Source organism: Columba livia, chromosome 1, assembly GCF_036013475.1.
Source record: "Columba livia isolate bColLiv1 breed racing homer chromosome 1, bColLiv1.pat.W.v2, whole genome shotgun sequence".
NCBI lineage: Eukaryota > Metazoa > Chordata > Aves > Columbiformes > Columbidae > Columba > Columba livia.
Window position 1 is genome coordinate 70410998 of NC_088602.1, and position 19892 is coordinate 70430889.

Below are 19892 nucleotides of genomic sequence, written 5' to 3' on the forward strand. Positions count from 1 at the left end.
CGTGTTTATAATTTGTGATTGCACCTGTTCATAAAAGCAGAACAGATCCCTACCGATCCTGCAGATTTACTAGAGGTAATGGAAGCCCATGGCCTCCTCTTCTTTTTTCATGTATGCAGAAGGCCGGGTGGAAGATCTGTAATGCTGCTATGTCCCATCAGTGATATAACTTCAAAAAGCATAATCTGGTGTGATACCTTAACGTTTCAAAAGGTGGGAAGTGGACAGGAGGAAAAGAAACAAAACTCAGAGCCAACACTTCCAAGTGTTAAGAGTAGGATCATACGAAGCTTCAATTACTCGTGTCTCTGTTGTGCAGAAACTCCTGGAGAGACCTTGAAATTGGATGCTCTGGCTCTTTTGGCTTGTCCAAAATGGGCAAAGCAGGAAAGGGCTGTAGACAGTTAGAGATGAACGAGTACCTGAAAAGCACATGGGCATTCATTCAAAGAAAAAGCATTACGTGTGTCACCTGCAATTGTTCAAGGGCATTTCTCAGGAGCTTATCAGCCAGTAACACCTGTTTCAAAGTTTACACCACCATCAGATACATCCAACAAATGGATGCCTAATGGTGGCAGTGTCATTGCTCTTACCCATTGCTTTGTTGTGAGATATGCCACAGAAGGAGGTGCCAAAGGAGGTGCCATACCTCCTTATAGTACATTTTATGTGTGATTCATTGACCTTGTGTGCTGTCTATACTATTCCTCACTATAAATTTGATTATTTTGTTTTTCTTTACCTCAGTGCCGCCTGCCCCCCGCAACCCCAGGTACATGCATGTCTTGAGCTCTGGCCCAAAACTTTGAGGACTTCTGCCTAAAGAAGACTTCCCAAAGAAGGAGCAAGAGCCTCCATAGTCCATATAAACCCAGCTCAGGTATTCTCTTTGGAAGCGAGCCTTGCTGATTTGAAGCCTGAGGCTGAGAAGGGAATTGACACTTGGTTAGAGAAGGGGAAAACAGGTTTCACCGAAGATAAGCAAACAACACAAATTCTTAGCTCTTGGTGGTAGCTGGGAGAGAGAGAAGAAAACAATTACTAACCCCCCCAGGATAAATCTATACTGGAATTGGCAGGCAGTTTTAGAGAGGGTGTTCTCTTACAGTACAAAGTCCTAATGCAGTACAGACTTGATTTCTAATAGAAGCTCTAGGTGTTATCGTAACATGACTCATAAGAGCAAGTAGGACAAAAGTTCAAGAGATACTGAATGAATTTATAATTGAAGGAATAAGTATCAGCTTACACTGCATTTCCTACCCTTTATTAAAAGTAACATAAAATTCAGTAAATCTTCACCGAATCACACAGCTAACCTGAACATTTTGCTATATTTACAAATAAAGTAGAAGAAATTCTAGGTCCTCTGGAGAAAAGCTTGAAAACATTAATGTAACATAGGAAAAAAAAAAAGAGAGAGATGGTCAAAGCCATGGGTTATTTGGCTGCTTCTTTATTAACCTACGTTTTCGGAACATGTGAAGTTGTAATTACTGATGAGTTTAAAGCAGTGATCTATCCTATATACTTACTGCACTTTGTTGTCTTATTTCATTAAAACAAATGAAATTGTGTGAGAATGTACTGTTGGAAAGTAACCGCAGTTTTCACAGCATAGACACCAAAAGCCTACACATTTCTAGAAGATAGAGTTTCAAGAGGATGACTTTAAAGATATTAATTTCATTTTTAAAGACATCAGCTGGTCAACTGCTTTCAGAAACAGTTTTAAATTGGACAATGTGCACCGATTAAATTTAATATAATTGCCAAGATTCTGGATGGTCATGTATTTTCTTATGCAAGTTATTTCAAACCTGAAAGACTAAGGTTAAATATTGACATAGCCATGTTCTCCTTAAAGTCCAAGAGTTTTACCACTGACTTTCCCTGTGGCAAGCTTAGAGGAATACCAAATGATTTTTGCAAATCCTCCTCTGCATTCAGAAAACTACATTATTCCTGTTCAGATGTGAATCTGTTCGAAGTTCAAGGTGATTTGACTCCCATGGTCATGCATCGCTGTCTCTCATGAGGTGCACTACAGAAGGAAAATATAGGGGAAGAGCTCTGCCAAGGAAACAAAGCAGACACTCCGCCTTGGGACCTATATTGTCATTTCACGAATACCAATGTCATGAAATGTTCCCTTCACAATGTATTTCCCTGCAGCATGCATGAGACTGAACAGAAAAAATGAGCACCTTCAACATTCATTAGTAGAACCAGCTGCTATTTTGTCAAAGCCAGCAGAAACAATAATAGTATGAATAACAGCCCCTCAGCCCCTCTGCAACATGAGCACATAGACATGCAAAAATAACATACCCTTGAGTTTTATACCAAACCCATGCTCTTCTATCAAGTGCTAGATAACAGTTCAGCTTTAAAATGGATGAGGGAATTTCCTATGGGAGAATAATCTCCAGATGGACATTCACAAAGTCCCTACAAATCAGTTACTAGCTCTAAAAGACAGCTCATCTTCCAGGTTTAAAACTAATGTGGGAATTAGAAACCAAAAGAGAATCATTATAAATGCTATCTAATTAGTCTAGAAATCATCTTTTCACCTGGTATTTCTGGGCAAACCGTGATCTGATCTGCACACTTGGAGCCCACTGGTCCAAATACAGTTTATGACTGAGACTGGAAGTACATGCTCTGCACCAAAGACAAAATGCAGTGAGCACTTTCACATCCCTGGGAGGGGGAAAGTCCCATGTCAGGAAGAAGCATACAACTGTGCTTCCGATATCCATTATTTTCTTGTTATTGAAAATGGCTGTTCTGCTATTGTTTTCTTTTGTTTAAAGAAAATGAAAAAAAGCTTATTAGAGAGAATCTGGTTGCCTGGTACTTAAAGCCACAAAACGTGCTTTTAGATTAACAACATAACACTACAGACTACCACCACTACTAGCTTTGAAGGCAAATATTGCTAAATATGAATTTTAAGAGGTTGGGAACAAGATGATATGGCAAGTACTGTCTACATTGCCAAAGTAGCAGTTTGTTGAAAGAACAGCGGCAGTGGGAAGCAGAAGCTGCTGGAAGTGTTTTTAATGGATAGTTGATGTACCCCTTACGGTCTTAAGGAGCTGGTTCTATATAGCTGCCATAGGCACAGCCTTTGTAAGTGCCTGGGAACAGGCTCCAAATTCTGCTCCTGCCACTAATTGTAATTATATGAATATATCATTCCAGAATGGCTATTTAATGTTTTGAAATATGTGATATCCTAGGACTAATGCACCTATGTGCTATAAGTACAGAATAGCACATTACAGAGTGTGCTGTTGGTCTGCAATCCTGCTTGAATTTAATATTGCCAGTTTTTCCAGACTTGAGAAAAAGTGTTCTAAAAGATGCACAGCCTGATTTATTCCCTCTGCTTAGGGCCTCAGATCTGCTCCTGCTGTAATCAATCACACCAAAGACAACAAATGAAAATAGGTTGTAGCTGGTGTTCAACATAACAAGCAGCTACTTATCATAAGATGTGCATTAGCTGTGGGAAGGATGATTATTCCCATATTGCAGATAAGGAAACTGAACTCCATGCTCAACACATGGTGCAGATGGTAACGAAAGAAACAAATGCACACGCTCTCAGAATCTACGCAAGTCTGTAGTTATCCCAGTGCATGAACTTGTGTCGCTCTAGAGGCATTAGCCTTGGGCAACCAAGACAAGCCCCTGACTACAGTTTGCGTATGCATTGCTACCAAGTAATTTATGAAATATTTATTTGTACCACAAGCTCATTTTATTTTCCTGAAAAGAAACCAAAGTTATCCTCTTAAATGGCACTTTTCTACCAAGATTCCTTCCTCTCCTTCTGACACAAGTCTCTTAGGACAAGGCTTATCAAGAACGGCAAATCTTTGCTAAGGCCACACACACAGGAACTTGCTACTGAACTATATCCCAAAGAAAATAGAATTAAACAAAATATAAGAACTAATTAATTTCTACTTGCAACGATTTGCATATACATAATAATTCCTAAGGACTACTTCGGAAATTAACCATAAATGCTTGAACACTCCTTGAGGCAGAATACTCTACAAAGTAAATGAATTTTAAAAATAAACCCTTCAACGTCACAAATACATATTAACACAGCAATTCAAGCTAAACACGGAACACACTGATTATTACCCTTAAAATTATGTTAATTAAGCAATAGTACACTAACCATTATGCACTGTCACAGTCTGATATAACAAAACCACTATATTTTCCGCAAGTCTATATTCATTCATACAGTGACAAATCCTTTCTTTGTTTTGAAAACCTTTGGAAATCAGTAATTTTCACATCACTGCAGTTACTATCATCAAGTTTTTTTGTTAATGGCAACTTCTTTTTTTTTTAATCTTATGCAAACAGATAGCAACATACAGAGTCTTCCATCAAAACTAAAATAAAGCAGCTGGATAAAAGGCACCTCATGTTCCACAAGCATTGCCACTCACCACTCAAACTGCGGTTGGTGAGATTCTTGCTTGCATTTAAGGTATTTAAGTGTGCTGAACATCCCCCACCCTCAAATCTTTGAAACCAGATCATAAAGACAATGAAACCAGCTTGACTACTTATGAAATAACTGTTGTGGTTCGAGAAGTTCCACTGATAAATATACAGCTGTCTGATGCAAACTAAGAAGTAAACACTCTAGCAAGCTGTCTCCTCTACATTCTACTAAAAGGTTTAAAAACTGTCAAGAGCATCAGCAATAGTTGATGCACCAATTATTTTTTAAATACTTTTTAAAAAATATATTCAAAACGTATCACTTAAAACTAGCACATCCCAGAATTCACAACGGACATGAAATCTGATAAAGCAGCATTTAAATCTTAGATACTTTAAGAATGAAGATGTTTTAAGATAAACATTTTGAAAATGACACATCTCATCACTTTTCAAGGTTTTACTTCAAACAGCCACTTTTTTTTTCTTTTTTTGTGGTGATATGTCCTGAATTTCCTCTATCGTTTCAAAGAATAATATTTTGTAATCACCAAAAACAAAAAGGAGAGGTGATAATTCTACTTGACATTGCTGCAAAAAATTCAGTACTTCATAAGACTGAACTGGTGGATACATACAAAGAGAAAGACAGGGAAAATAAAAATGTACCTATTATTTTTTCTCAAACAGGCTGGCTAGTTCAATGACACAATAAAATCACTTAACCACTGAGTTCAGAAAACAAAAAACACAGAATATAAGGAAAAAGTCAGCATTTTATAATTTGTTGAATTTGCTCTACATTTTTCACTACTCACTTTAGCTTCTCCCCTGCCAAACCCAGCATGCTATGTGTCTCCCTATTCCCCATGATAATTTAGCTGTACAAGTTGATAAGCACGTCTCAGCATAAATAATATTACTTTAAAAATGCATTCAGGCTCAAGGACAGGTCCAAACATTTCGTTCAGCCACAAGGAAAAATCTGAATCCACAGTAAGATACATTTTTCACACAAGCTGCTGTTAAATCGTAATAAACGCTTAATAGCGTCCTTCTGGATGATGCCTACACATACACACTTGTTTTTTTCAGAGGTTAAAACCATACCAAACCAAACCAAAAAACAACAACAAAAAAAGAAATCTAAGTAATCTAAGAAATCTAAGTAATTTCACATAAAAAAGATAAGGTGAAGGAGGCCAGTACTCCTCAACAACTGCAGAACACAGGAAGCGTCACTTCTCAGCTTCCAAACTTCAGCCACTTCTAACAAGCTCTCAGTTTATACAGGGAAGTGGCACCACCAGGGTCTTGCCACATTTGGAAAACATCGACATTTCGTGTGTAACATAACCACTTCATGTAGATTCCAAAACTATTTCACTGAAGCTATAGAAAGCACATGGAAAGGGTGAACCACTAGAGAATACCCAGTTCATGCCACCATGGCAGGAAAGCAACGCGTGACACCAGTAACCTGAACCTCAGGTTCCACTGAGATGGTTAATCTCCCCCGTTTACTTCCTACACGGCAAAGGTCAGATAACCCAGTCCCAGCAGATTTCACTTAACAAGGGTGGAGCCAAAAGACCTTGTGGAACAGGCTCATCTACTCGGCTTCAATGTAGTCAAGGTTGACTGCTTTTTGCCACCAATAGAAATAGACTGAGAAGGGGCCTAGTGGTTAGAGCTGAGCTAATTAGTTAGCTCAAAAAAGGTACACAAGTCATATTTCTGTTAGCCGTTCTATAACAACAATCTACATTGAACTTTGTCTACAGTAAATGAATGACCCTAAAGGCAAAATTGTCGTAATGGATTTTTCTCTGTCTAGTAATAACAAATAGAGAAGATAGCAATCAGAATTACTTTTCTTGACACTATGTTATTTAGATTTTGCTAGGCCACTCTTCATCATCTTTGCTAAGTTGTGGGAAATGGGAGAGGTGCCTGAGGACTGGAGAAAAGCAAATGTCACTCCAATCTTCAAAAAGGGCAAGAAGGAGGACCCAGGTAACTATAGATAGGTCAGCCTCAACTCCATCCCTGGAAAGGTGATGGAACAACTTATCCTTGGTGCCATCTCAAGGCATATCAAGGATAAGAAGGTCATTAGGGGCAGTCAGCATGGCTTCACCAAGGGGAAGTCATGCCCAATCAACCTCATAGCCTTTTATGAGGACATAACCAGGTGGACAGATGATGGCAAAGCAGTGGGTGTGGTCTACCTTGACTTCAGTAAAGCATTTGACACAGTCTCCCACAGCATCCTTGCTGCTAAACTGAGGAAGTGTGGTCTGGACGATCAGGTAGTGAGGTGAACTGTGAACTGGCTGAAGAGAAGAAGCCAGAGAGTCATGGTCAATGGGACAGAGTCTAGTCGGAGGCCTGTATCTAGTGGAGTGCCTCAAGGGTCAGTACTGGGACCAGTACTATTCAATATATTCATCAATTATTTGGATGAGGGAATAGAGTGCACTGTCAGCAAGTTTGCTGATGACACCAAGCTGGGAGGAGTGGCTGACACACCAGAAGGCTGTGCTGCCATCCAGTGAGACCTGGACAGGCTGGAGAGTTGGGTGGGGAAAGATTTAATGAAATACAACAAGGGCAAGTTGCATCTGGGTTCTAGTATAAGTTGGGGAATGACCTGTTAGAGAGCAGTGTAGGGGAAAGGGACCTGGGGGTCCTGGTGGACAGCAGGATGACCATGAGCCAGCACTGTGTCCTTGTGGCCAGGGAGGCCAATGGCATCCTGGGGTATCAAGTGGGGTGTATTAGAAGCTGGGTGGTTAGTAGGTTGAGAGAGGTTCTCCTTCCCCTCTGCTCTGCCCTAGTGAGACCACATCTGGAATATTGTGTCCAGTTTTGGGCCCCTCAGCTCGAGAAGGACAGGGAACTGCTGGAGAGAGTCTAGCACAAAGCCATGAAGACGATTGAGGGAGTGGAGCATCTCCCTTATGAGGAAGGGCTGAAGGAGCTGGGTCTCTTTTTAGCTTGGAGGAGACTGAGTGGTGACCTCATTCATGTTTATAAATATGTAAAGGGCGAGTGTCAGGAGGTTGAAGCCAGGCTCTTCCCCGTGACAACCAATGACAGGAGAAGGGGCGATGGGTATAAACTGGAACACGAGAGGTTCCACTTTAATTTGAGATAAAACTTCTTCTCAGAGTAAAAGAGCACTGGAACAGGCTGCCCAGGGAGGTTGTGGAGTCTCCTGTTCTGGAGACATTCAGAACCCGCCTGGACACATTCCTATGTAACCTCATCTAGGTGTTCCTGCTCAGGCAGGGGAATTGGACTAGATGATCTATCGAGGTCCCTTCCAATCCCTAACATTCTGTGATTCTGTGATTTGCTTTTCTGAGATCTCTGCTCTGAGACTTGCAATATTCTTGGCATTCATATGCTGCAGAACCAGAGATCTACTTTAAAGAAAAATGAAACAAACACTGAAACACAATTATTAAGTTATTAGGAAAAGTATTTCACTTAAGTTAGCAATGAGAAAAAATTCTGAAAGATCAAATCATTATTCTACAAAAGTGGGATACCAATCTATTTCTATAAATTACTAAGCTTGAGCTTAGATTCAACTGAGGGAAACAGGTGTAAGTAGCAGATTACTGCAAACATGGTTAATTCTAGGCCAGTTGTGCCATTCTTCTGAGGTGGGGAGTATGTCATCAAACATATTAAAATGCACTTACCTTCCAAAGTACCTGAAAAAACAGCTAGAATATGCCCTCACCAGAATTACATTGGCAAGAGGTGGAATCACGGGACCTATATCTCCAAACTTAAAATTTGCTTACATGCTCTGTACCAATGAACCTTAGTTTGGATTTTCTCCCAAGAAAATAATTAACATTTGCGTGGATTTGACAAGCACTCATGACTGCATCTGGACTATTTCTATTATAAGACATGACGGGAATGTATGGCTAGAAGGATAAATTCTCCAGTTCAGCGCTCCCTGAAAGCCTTCCTCTCTGCCTTCTGGCCAGAACCCATACGATAGCTTTTTTGTTACTCTATTACATTACCTAAACTAGTTTGCACAGTAATTACTCTGCCTTTGTACCTTGCCTAGCGTGTACTTTCCAGAACAGCAACCCAGAGCAAAAGGGGCAATAAGATCACATCTGACTTTTTCTCTGTCTTCTGCAGTGGCCCCAGATGAAAGTCATTATTCAGGTCACGGTGGTGGCCTCTGCTGTTGCACAACCTCTAGGTAACTTTCAGCATTAAAAACGGCAAAGCTGTGGTGCTTGTAACAAGCTGGCAGAGCACGTACAGAAATGTGCTGTGACATGGTAGATACTGTTCCTGGTTTGAAAAGTAAAGGCCAGTTCCTCAGCTGACATGTTGATTATAGAGGCTTCATTACTGATGTTGAAGTGTGGATGTTTTTACAAATTATTAAACAACAAGATGTAGGACTCAGAAAAATCAATATTACCAAAGAAACCAACATTCATCCTGCCTAACAGAGAAATATTTCTCCTTGCCTTCCAGTATCCTGAATCTTAAGCATGCATTAAAAAGGCGAGAAAATCCATTCCTCAGTGTTTTTAGCAAACTCCTCTACCTTCTGTCTATTTAGAAATAATACATTTAATTATTTCAGTTTTAATGATACAGATTCAAAAATAAATTTTCCCTGTAATGCTGTGATGATCTGTCTACAGAGATGATCTACTATAATATCTAACGTAGCTTTCCATGCTGAATAACGAAGTTTGGTACATTAAAGTACAAAATGCTTTATACTGCTTTTAACATACTGTATGTTAATTGATTTCTAGAAAGTTTCATATTTTTCTAGTGTCCAATCAAACTGTATGGTGAAATAAACAACTTGAGGTTTGAATGCCGCCTCTTTGACTGCTCTCCCTGCTGCACAAACATGCTGAGTTTATGTTCGATAATCACCACCTGTCTCAGCATTTATATTCATGTTTTATTGGCAGGCAAAATAAATTTAACCTGAAGATGAGCAGAGAGGTGCATAGGAGACAATGACTCCTAAAAGCTAAATTTAGATCAATAGATATGAATGTCAAATTTTGATCTCCTAGTGCTCCCCTTGGAAAGTGAACATAGCATTTTCTATTCCATATCCACAGTAACAAACCTTGTTGGTTTGGTATGTTTAATAGTTGTCATTGTGAACTGTCCTACTTAAAACATCCAAGTGTATGAACTTAAATGTTTTCTTATTCCTTTCTAAAATCTGCTTAACATTTGTTGTTACTATTTTGTGTCAATGACTACCAAAGTTACTTTTCTTGATCCTCAATGTTTGCCTCACACCAGCATTCCCAACCAAATTCGCCTACTGCATGTTACTATAAATCTGAACTCTTTGGTTTTCTTAGAAGTGAAGGTGAGCATTTATGTCCAGATTCTCAGTGGTATTTGTGCATTAATTTCCAAGGTAGTTAAGTGAATGAACAGTTGACAAATTGTATCAGGGACCTTTCAAAATCCGACCCTATGACCTCTAACTACAGTATTTATTTTAGGTTGCATACAAACTGTGTGCACATAAACATATGAACTCCTGGGTCCTGCTCCATTCATCATTCATATCAAGAACTTAGCTAAAAGTTATGGGTTTTATTTGGTTATGCACGTGTATTTCTGTTTTGTCAGGTAATGGAAAGACTGGGTGGCCTGGGGGAGCTCATGTATATGTGGTTCTTAAGATTGCAGCCAAAATGTTTCTTGTTCAACTAGAACTGGAAGTTGAGGTGGTTAGAATCTCCAACTTCGGATACAGTCTCAAATTACTCTGGCCCAACTGATTCTTGTACTCTTCAAATTAGGTGTTCTTTGACCTCCTCTTTGGATAGAAAGACACACATTTCTTTCCTATTTCTTCAGTGGTAAACAAGCCAGGATAAACTAAAGCACATTTTTTCAAGTGTCTAAGATTCCTGCCTCTGGTTTCAGTGAAAAATACAGACCCTAATAACTGGAGGCAAGCAGCGTTCCTCCTGTATGGTATAAATTCATTTCCCTTTTGAAGTTTTACAAAACAGTAATAACAAAAGCAAAGGCATAGAACACGGTACCTGAGGCACAGGCTACTTTTGAGCCTGCAGCATACTATAGGTATGAAATTATAATTTCAAAGAAGTATAATATACATAATGTGAAATGTTCCAGTATGCTTTCCATGTCCAATTCCCCAGAATACCTTGCAATCTGCCAAAGGCCAGAAAAGTGTGACCTTCATTTTAAGATCATACGCCAAAAAAAGAAAAAAAATTACAAAGAATACTAAGAGAAGGAGCTTTTGTACTGCCTACATTTTATGAGTCTGCAGTTCCTTCTGGTGTCCATAAGGTATCGTAACAAAAGAAGATGGTGCAGCAGACAGACCTCGATCGCAGGTAGTCCAGGTGGGAAGACATGTCCCTCACTGAAGTACAGTAGAAGTAGTGTACTGTACAGTAGAGCCCACAAAATGCATAGGAAACAGCCAGAAAAATATATATCTACAAGTTAATTTGACATGTTAGCATTATTCACCTGTCTGGTCTTGTGTGGAGAGCTTAACCTGTTTTTGGGGGAACACATAATGAATGGTTGGTTCATGGACCGACAATGTAACTTTTAAAGTCTGAGCACTTTGTATAGAAGTAAGATATAGAACAGTACATTCTCCCCAAGGACAATACAGAAACTACCTGTTGCTTCTCAGGTTAATAGTGCCTTTTTTTTCACCTTGAAATGTTAACATCCACTGTTTTAGTGTATTTTATATGTATGTATCAAGATTTTCCTCTCCAGTTTCCAAGTGGGAGTGCAATGTGTTTCATTATAGCCTTGGATCAATGTGCTGATTCTAACAATGGTTCTTAATGCAAATTTCCAGAACAAACAGAAGCAAACCACGCTTGAGTGAGATGCAGTCCACTTTGAGTGAGATGCAGGTAGCAAACACATGCAAATAAGGAAAATAAACCAGCAGGAAGGTTTTTCAGATAATTCTCATTGTCCAAAAGCTTTAAACTGGTTCAATCCTTAAAAGTAAGCTAGTTAATGTAAAATGAGGTTGCATCATCGAATTTGAAGTAGTGTCACAGCCTTGCGTTATTTCAGAGCCTCAGCCATGGCTGACATTGGCAGTGCCTCTAACTTCGCAAGCATGAGAAAAGCCTATCTTTCTACTTTGTCTCTGGCTTAAGGCAATGAATATCCTGGAAAGGAATTTTTCCTTTGGCTGTTACTCCTGGATGGCGCTGTGCCAGCATGAAGCAAAAACCCTGGAAATGGTTTTGTATGCTCTTTTGGGTGTGAATGAGTTCTGTCAACAGGCTACACGCAGGGCAGCTGTAGGTAGATGCTTCCTTGCTGCGTTCACAGTGAGGAGTAGGAAGAGAGCTTTTATAACACAAGAATTTATCTTATGAGGTTCCTTAAAATACATATTTTCATTTTGGTCTTTCAAATAATGACATCTTTCTTGGCTGCTAGGCCTTCACAGGTACAGCTTTATAGAGCAGTTCTGTCCACCTCAAAAAGAGCTTTCTGGAAACCTGGCAGACACTGGAAGGGAAAGGATGTTGTATTAATGAGAAATTACAGATAGCTTGCTTTTGTTACTTTTGTGTTTGTTTTATTGAAAGCAGTGATCTCTTCTTTTATCCTAATTTCATGAACAGCTTCTGCATATGCAAGGCTTTCTCTATATGTAATACAGGGCTTGGGAATACACACATCATAATGTTTTGCATCCTTCACCCCAGTTACCATAAAATATACTGCCATATAGGGGCTTTCACAGTCCAGCCACACTGAGGACAGTGGTGAACTCCTTCAGTAGGTCTAATTTGAAGAATTTGGTTGTGAACTATACAACGATTTCACCTGTTGAGACTTTGAAGGCAGTATGGATGCACCTTAACCTCAGCAGATTCCATTACTGTAGGGAAAAAAAAAAAAGGCAGCTAGTTCCTGGTTATTCCTGCACCAAAATTTGGGGATGATTAGTACCTTAGTCAACGCACCTATCTTGTTCTCTAAGAATATCTGTTTCCCAGGTGATTTCACCTTCTCTCTGGGTATGCAAAAGTTTCCTTGTCTCTAATAAAAATAGCCCTGAAACCACAGAGGGGAAAAGCCATAGCTTACGCTCTTTCCTGTAAATTCCCACTTCAGCTCCTTTTATTCTTTATGAGTCATCATCCCTTACTACTTCAGTTGCCCTGCGGCTCCTGGAACTCATGCAAAAAACTTCCCAAAGTTACACTTAGGTCATTTGCTGATATCATAGACACTTTAACAACCACTTCAAGCAGCAATTCACTTGACCCAATGCACCTATCAAAGTATCAGCTACTGGTGGACTTACCGGGGAAAAAGAAGAAAAGTTGTTTAAATTAAAAAGTAATGTTTTCTATTAGGACATTTCATCAAATGCTTAATATTTAGTAACAACCAGACAATAAATGAAAGGAAACACAAAATGACTCATGACACTAGCATGGCCTTCATTTTATTCATATAATGAAAAAGATAATTGACCCAGCAGCACCCACAGTCTGCAACAATTTAAATGCCTGGCACCACTTCCCCCTGTGACAGCAGAACAGGATCCCCATATCATTTTAGGGGAACACAGTCACTCTCAGCACATGACGGTCTGAGGTACAGCACTGAGTACTTATTTCTTAAGACCAAGTAGCACTGAACTCAACCGAGAAGTCACTGTTCAGCCTGTTTCTGCAGACTTTGAACTTCGTGAGCCCGCCGTGCTGAGGTTGGAGCTTGAGACCCAAACTGTGGCTTAATATATGCTGTTCACCACAGAACTTCTGCCCCATAAGATCCCTTTTCTAGGAAATACAGACTCTGTGAACACTTGACTTTGAAGGTCTCTAAGTCCTCATCTCAACCTCTACGTTGGATTTAATTTTTTGGTTTCAGATCAGGGAGTTCTAGGCAGCCCCCAAAACACTCAGCCATCAGAGTTTTGGCTGAGGCTGCCCTTTCTGATAATCAGTTGCAAGAATGAATTTGCTTCTGTTGTTGGGGTGTTTAGGAGACATGCTCCAAGGTTCTTCTCTGCTGTTGTGGCAGTTAGGATCTTCTTTTAAAAAGGAATTCACAGACTCCTGAGGTAATAACTGGAACCAGCAAAGGTGGACCTTTGAGCACAGGTAACTCCATTAGGCATTATATAACATCAATAAAATTAAGACAGCTGACAGTGCTGTTCCTTGCATATCAGGGAGGAATCTAATTCCGCACGCCACCCCCCCAAAATCACACTGTATTCCCTACCCTGAGAAAGTTTGGTATAATTAGACTTCTACTAAGTAAGGAAGAATGCTTCACAGGTTGCTATTTCCTTCCTCTTTCCACACAAATGAATAGCCAGGGTTTCTGACAATTCATCAATGTTCTCTGTTATGGACAGTATGATATGGTCCTTAGTCAGATTTTTAAGTGGGGAAAACCAGAAATACGGAGTCACTGTCTGGCAAAGGATGATTCAGGGTTGTTTTTTTTATTTTAATTCTTCTTCTTATTTTATTTTTTTTAATCCTTTGAGTTTAGGGCAAAGAATAAATATTACAAGTGTACAGAGAGAGAAGGAAGGACTTCAGAACCTCCATAAAATGAAATACAGTTGCTGGGCTGTTGCTAAACAGCTGCTGTATCATAGACTGGAATGGCATTTAAGTAATCAAAACCTTTAATGTATTCTTTCTATTACACTGATGGAATTAATTCAGACACAAAACTTTAATTATCAAGACATTTTTGTTATTGATATTGGTTGAAGTATATTTTAAAAATAAAGTAAAACTTGAAAAACTGTAAATACTGAATTAGAGTTTAAGTGACAACCTAACATTAAATGTATCTACACAGTTTTAGTGTAAATAAATACTAGTATTCATAAATAAGTGACAATAGGTCACTAGGTATAGAGCTTAGAAACCAACCTTTGAAACTCCATGCCAGCTTGACTGTTTTGTTTTACAGAGGCAGAGATAAAATACTCCTGCTCTTTGACTTGCTTCCTATTCTGTTACAGATGCAGTTTGCTCTTAAGTTTTCGTATTAGCAGCAGCTTAACTTCTCTCTGTACACAGAAGTGCTGTGGAAAAATATAAATAACTTGAATGTTCCAGGAGATACAAATAACAGTCCCTACTAGCAAAAACTTGTTGCTCAAGAAGAAAGAACTCATGCCCTTATACGGTGCTGTAAGTAACTTCTTTTATAAGAAGGTAAAGCTTTTTGAATTGCCAAGTGACGTACTCACTCTAATAGCTAGGAGCTCTGTCTGGAAAAAAAAAACCTAAAATCCAGGCCCTGAGTAGTAATAGTATTGCTGCTTCCTGTTCCTGTAAATGTTAAGGAGGAACCAAAAAACATTCATTCACACACGCAACCCCCAAAAAAGAAAAAAAAAAGCACCACATGGGGAACTAACCACATTGCAGGACAATTCCAAACCCTGAAAAGTTTCAGAGATTACACAGCTGTCTACATAATGGGCAAATATATTTGATATGTTCAGAATGAATCATTGAGAGTGGAATGGATACAGTGTTACTTTTAATCCACTTATATGGATCCTAATGAAAGGACTCAACAGGGAACAGGGTTACTGCAAACCCTTAATTTCTCCTGTCTTTACCTGTTATTCTCCAGGAGCTCTTAAAACCATAAATACTATTCAAATGTGTTCAATTACATTCTTTCATTAAATAAATTAAATGTTCACAAAGTATCATAAGCATATCTACCACTTCATTATCTATTTAGGACCAGATTCTGACTAAGATACTGCACTTCAATAAAAGTGGAATAATATGGCCTTAAGTGTATAAAAATACACCAGTATCTATACAAACGTTTCAACGTCTCCCAGTCCTCAGGAGCTTACAGCCAACATGACTGCACATTTACTGATTGCGAAGGAGTTAAAGTGCTGATAACTAGGTACTCAGTGAATTCTCCATGCTGTCTCTTCACTCACAAGTGCTAGACTTGCACAGTAGACATATTTAGGGAGACTAATCTACTCTGAACTTCTTCGTTACAATTCAGAAAACTAAGTTTATGAGCCCACCCCACCGTCACTTGAGAGAAACAGACACCTAACTTAACTGTCAAAATTAAGCATGAAATTACCTCCTTACACTGCCACCACCAATTATATTCCAATAAAATCAGCTTTTAGCTAAGCACATCAATACTGGCATGCGGAGCCTTTCTACCCACAGGTCACTCGCTCCAATCTGTACAAGTCTGAAAGAAAAAGCTGCTGTATGTAAAAGTGGCGGCCAGTGTTCGGTTTCGAGTGAGTGGTGGTTGCTATGACAATGCTGCCACGACATTTTGCATAACCTTAGAAAAGAGTCCAAAGATTGAATAAATACTGACACCAAGTTCTCCACTTTCCTAAGTAAATGGTCCCCAAAGGTCGGGGAGAAGTCTTACTTGTGGAACAGTCTCAAGAAAATGCAACTGCAGCTGTCTATCTGCTCTGTGAATAAAGCAGACATTGAATTTCAGCATCCAAGTCAGCAGCATTAAAAATCACACTGCAGTAAAACAAAATGAAGCCCTTTGTAGGCAGCTTCATGAGGAGCACTAAAGACTGAACACAGATCTTAAAGCGCCTTGATGTTTGTCTTGTTAGCTTAAGAAGAAGATGCATTGATGCTTCAAGTTCCCATCCCCTGTGTGTGAGTACATAGGAAACATGAGTTCTCTCCTGCTCTGGTTTTGATGCCAGCTACACAATTAAAAACCAAAACAAATGGGGCGGATGGAGGAAAGGAAGGTTTGCAGTTAATTCTGTCCTTGTATACAAACATGTACTTCTCTTCCTGCTTAAAGATGGAAGGAAGTTCTTTTATACACATCATGCTTCCTTAAAGCATTCCCAAAGAAGAGACAAAGAGACTTTTGTTTTTATAACTGGAAAAGGATCAGTTACATTTATCAGGTCCTACTACACTTAAGGTGACACTGGAGCAGTAAGTACTCCTTGAAAGAAGCAAGGACTGTAGCAACAGAAATGGCTGTTGCAGCGTTGTGGTTGGATTTGGTTTGGTAGTGCAGGCTGCAAAGTTCCTTCACTCACCTCTCAGTCGTACAGAGACAGGCACGCTTTGTTCTGCTGGATGACCAGGAGATACTGGCAACATCCACTTTGCTGTAAATCACACTGACACGTAAATCTTTAACAGGAACTATCTAGCAAAGAGCGAGAACTATGTTCACCACATGTTCCCAATTCTCTTGATTCCTGCAGATGTCAATCCTGCAAATGCATTGGTGATTATCTGCATATAAGCAGCCCAGCCTAGGCTTATGCACATAGTTGGAGTATATCACGTAAAATTTTTTATAGCTTAGCTTGTAACACCCACTCATGACTCATTATAAATAACCTGACAGAAAGGACTCAATAGGGGCTCCTAACTCCTATTTTTTAAAAGGAACTTGCCGCCCCAAAAGTTTAAGTCAGTTTTGAAAACTAACCACAGGCATCTTTCAAAATCTGAGTCAAGATCTTCATAAACTCACATTTCCAGAGACTGATGAAATTCTTCAGAACATCAACGTACAAAGACTACAAACTCTATTAGGGGTAAAGAGCAAGTATATGGTTAAAAAACTTTAAGACTTCCACAGCTGTCAGAGACTTCATTTTTTTTTCAGAATCTGCAAAATGCTCCATATATTTAACTTCTATATATTCTAAAGTACAAGTTACACTTCCAGTGTATTACTATTGCCACTTTCTATCATTCAAGATCCCAAGCCATTTACCTTTATCGAGTCTCAGATTACCAAACACAATAAAATCAAGCGCTTTTAAGTATTTGCCTGCTAAATTGTAAATACCTATCCTGAAAATGACAGATGCATCCATGATGAAATATTTTCCATCAGGCAGGAGTTTGGCCCAAATGCTTGGCGGCCCAATTAATGGAGAAAACCATGTCCAAGCTCATTCCAAAAGCATATAAATAAACAAAAGAAATCAAAACACAAGCAAAAAAAAAAATGCTTGGGCATTGAAAGCATGCTTTGAACCCTGCCTTAGTAGAATAAAAGTATGTTCCTATTCAGCTGCTACCACTTCCTGCTTCTGAAAAGAATTCCTCCATCCATTGATGGTCTGCGTAATGTAAGATCCCAGGATCTGGAGCCCATTTGAAAGCAGACTGGCCAGATGGCAGTCAAAAGCTTATATCAGAGGTGCTTACCAAAAGTTTAAGTTATAGTGGTAAATGTCCCAAAACAAGGAAGAGAGCAAGTGGACTACCAATCCCACTCCTGCTGCTGGCTGATGCAGACTAACTCAACAAGGGTACAAGCTCAGGTGTAGAGACAGACTGTTAATAATACAAACAGCAATAACACAGAAAAATAAACTATTACAAATGGCTTGCTAAAGGCATATAATCTGTTTAATATATTCACGAACACCGAAGTAAAATGTATCCTTTAGTACAATGTACCTCCTTTCAACAGAGTCATGTTCATGGTTTACGCTGTGCTTGCCACAATTCTTGCGAACACGTTGCCCATCTGACAAAAACATTATTTGGAAGAGTTTGTAGATGATAATTATTTGTTACTAGTGAAACTTCATGTCAGTTGCCCTCAGTATTTCCACCTACACTTGGAGATGCAGTATGTTAGTCTTTAAATTAAACACAACACAGTAGAAATGAGAAGGAAAAAAACAACCCAATTTAAAAATAATGTAATGACGACTTTGTTTCTTCATGAGTTTAGTTCTGTTTCACACTTTGTGTGTAGCTGTCCTGGGAGATCTTTTATGGCTTATGGCAAAAAATCCAAAACAAAACCAGAACACTTGAAACTACATGCAAGACTAGGAGCTTAAGAGAAGATTTTCTGCAAATGCTAGCAGCTTCTCAATTGCAAATGCCCACTTTCATTGCAGAAGATAATTGGAGGATGGCCAGCATCATCCAAAGCAAGTTCACAAAAAATGTGCACATGTGCACACACACACAAAACACCCAAAAACCAAACCAAACCCAAAGTTAGGTCTCCCATCCTAAGAAGAGGTGGATACAAAAATATCTGGTAGAGAACTTAAACCAGATAAAGATCTAAATTCTGTCCCAAGATGGAAAGACAGCAAATTAAATATAGCGAAGACTACTGACCAGTGCAGATTTTTCTTGCTTGCAGTGCAAAGATAATACACTGAAAGCCTGTTATCCTTAGCAAAACTTCTGATCTTTTGTTAGTAATCAGATTAAGAGGCTTCTTCTTTGAAAGCTTTCATTAAATGTCACACAGATATGACATGTACCCACTGACAGAGCTCCATACATGTAGGCATTGTGCTGCTTTACAGTAGCTGCCTTTGCTCTGTGATTCCTACTGACTAACCCTTTCGGTCTTTTTACCTTAAGAACTTGGTAGCTTCGGCCTTTTTCTCATGAGCCTCTTCAGTGTGGGTCATTGGTGAGTGGGTTGTATTTACTTACTGCGAGATTTCTTGCACACTAATGATGATGCCAAGTAAGCAACTGCTCAGGAAAACAAGCCTTTGAAAGGGAGAAGTCCTGAATGAATACTGAATCCAGGCAGAACAACTCTCATCTTAGCAGAACACCCCAAAGGATCATTCGCCGAGCAATACCAAACTCTCCAAAAAACATCCAAGAGTTAAGTGTTTACAAAGAAAAACGGTTGCAGGTTTTATAACTAAATGCCTGAAGAGCTACTCCAACTTCTTATAAAGGGAAAGAGCAGTACCATATATTGAATTCACAAATTTAAACAGGACAGCTTTGGATGCAAAAAGTTAATGTGCAATGGAATGGCCATACAGTGTGAAAGCACTGGGATGTGGGGTGAAGAGGAAATCATGACTCTGCTTATCAAATCACAAATAAGCTGTTTAAAATGAAAATTCTGCCACAGATGTTCTCTCTTAATCTGTATTTTGAACGAGAGCCAAAGTCAGACTTGATAGTGAAACAGGATCAGAGCTGTTTCAGATCTGCCAGGGCCAAGCTCTTAGACTGTCATTACTAGATTTTGGATTAGATGATAAAATTAATTTTATATACATATATATATATATATATACATATATACACACACACACATATATATATATATATATAAAGCTTTCTGCTGTATTAATCTGACTTAAAAATCAGATCCACAATATATGCCTCTTTTAGCTCTGGTTCCATCTCAAATTTAAATTTCCATGTATAGTTTAGAATCCAAACTACACTGAATTTTAAGGAACAAAAATTTTTATAGGATTCTCTATTTCTGTCCCACTACTCTCACAAAGTAAACAGCATTTTGTATTTTAACACACTTACTTCCTGTTCCAGTATTTCCCAGCTTGAAGCAGG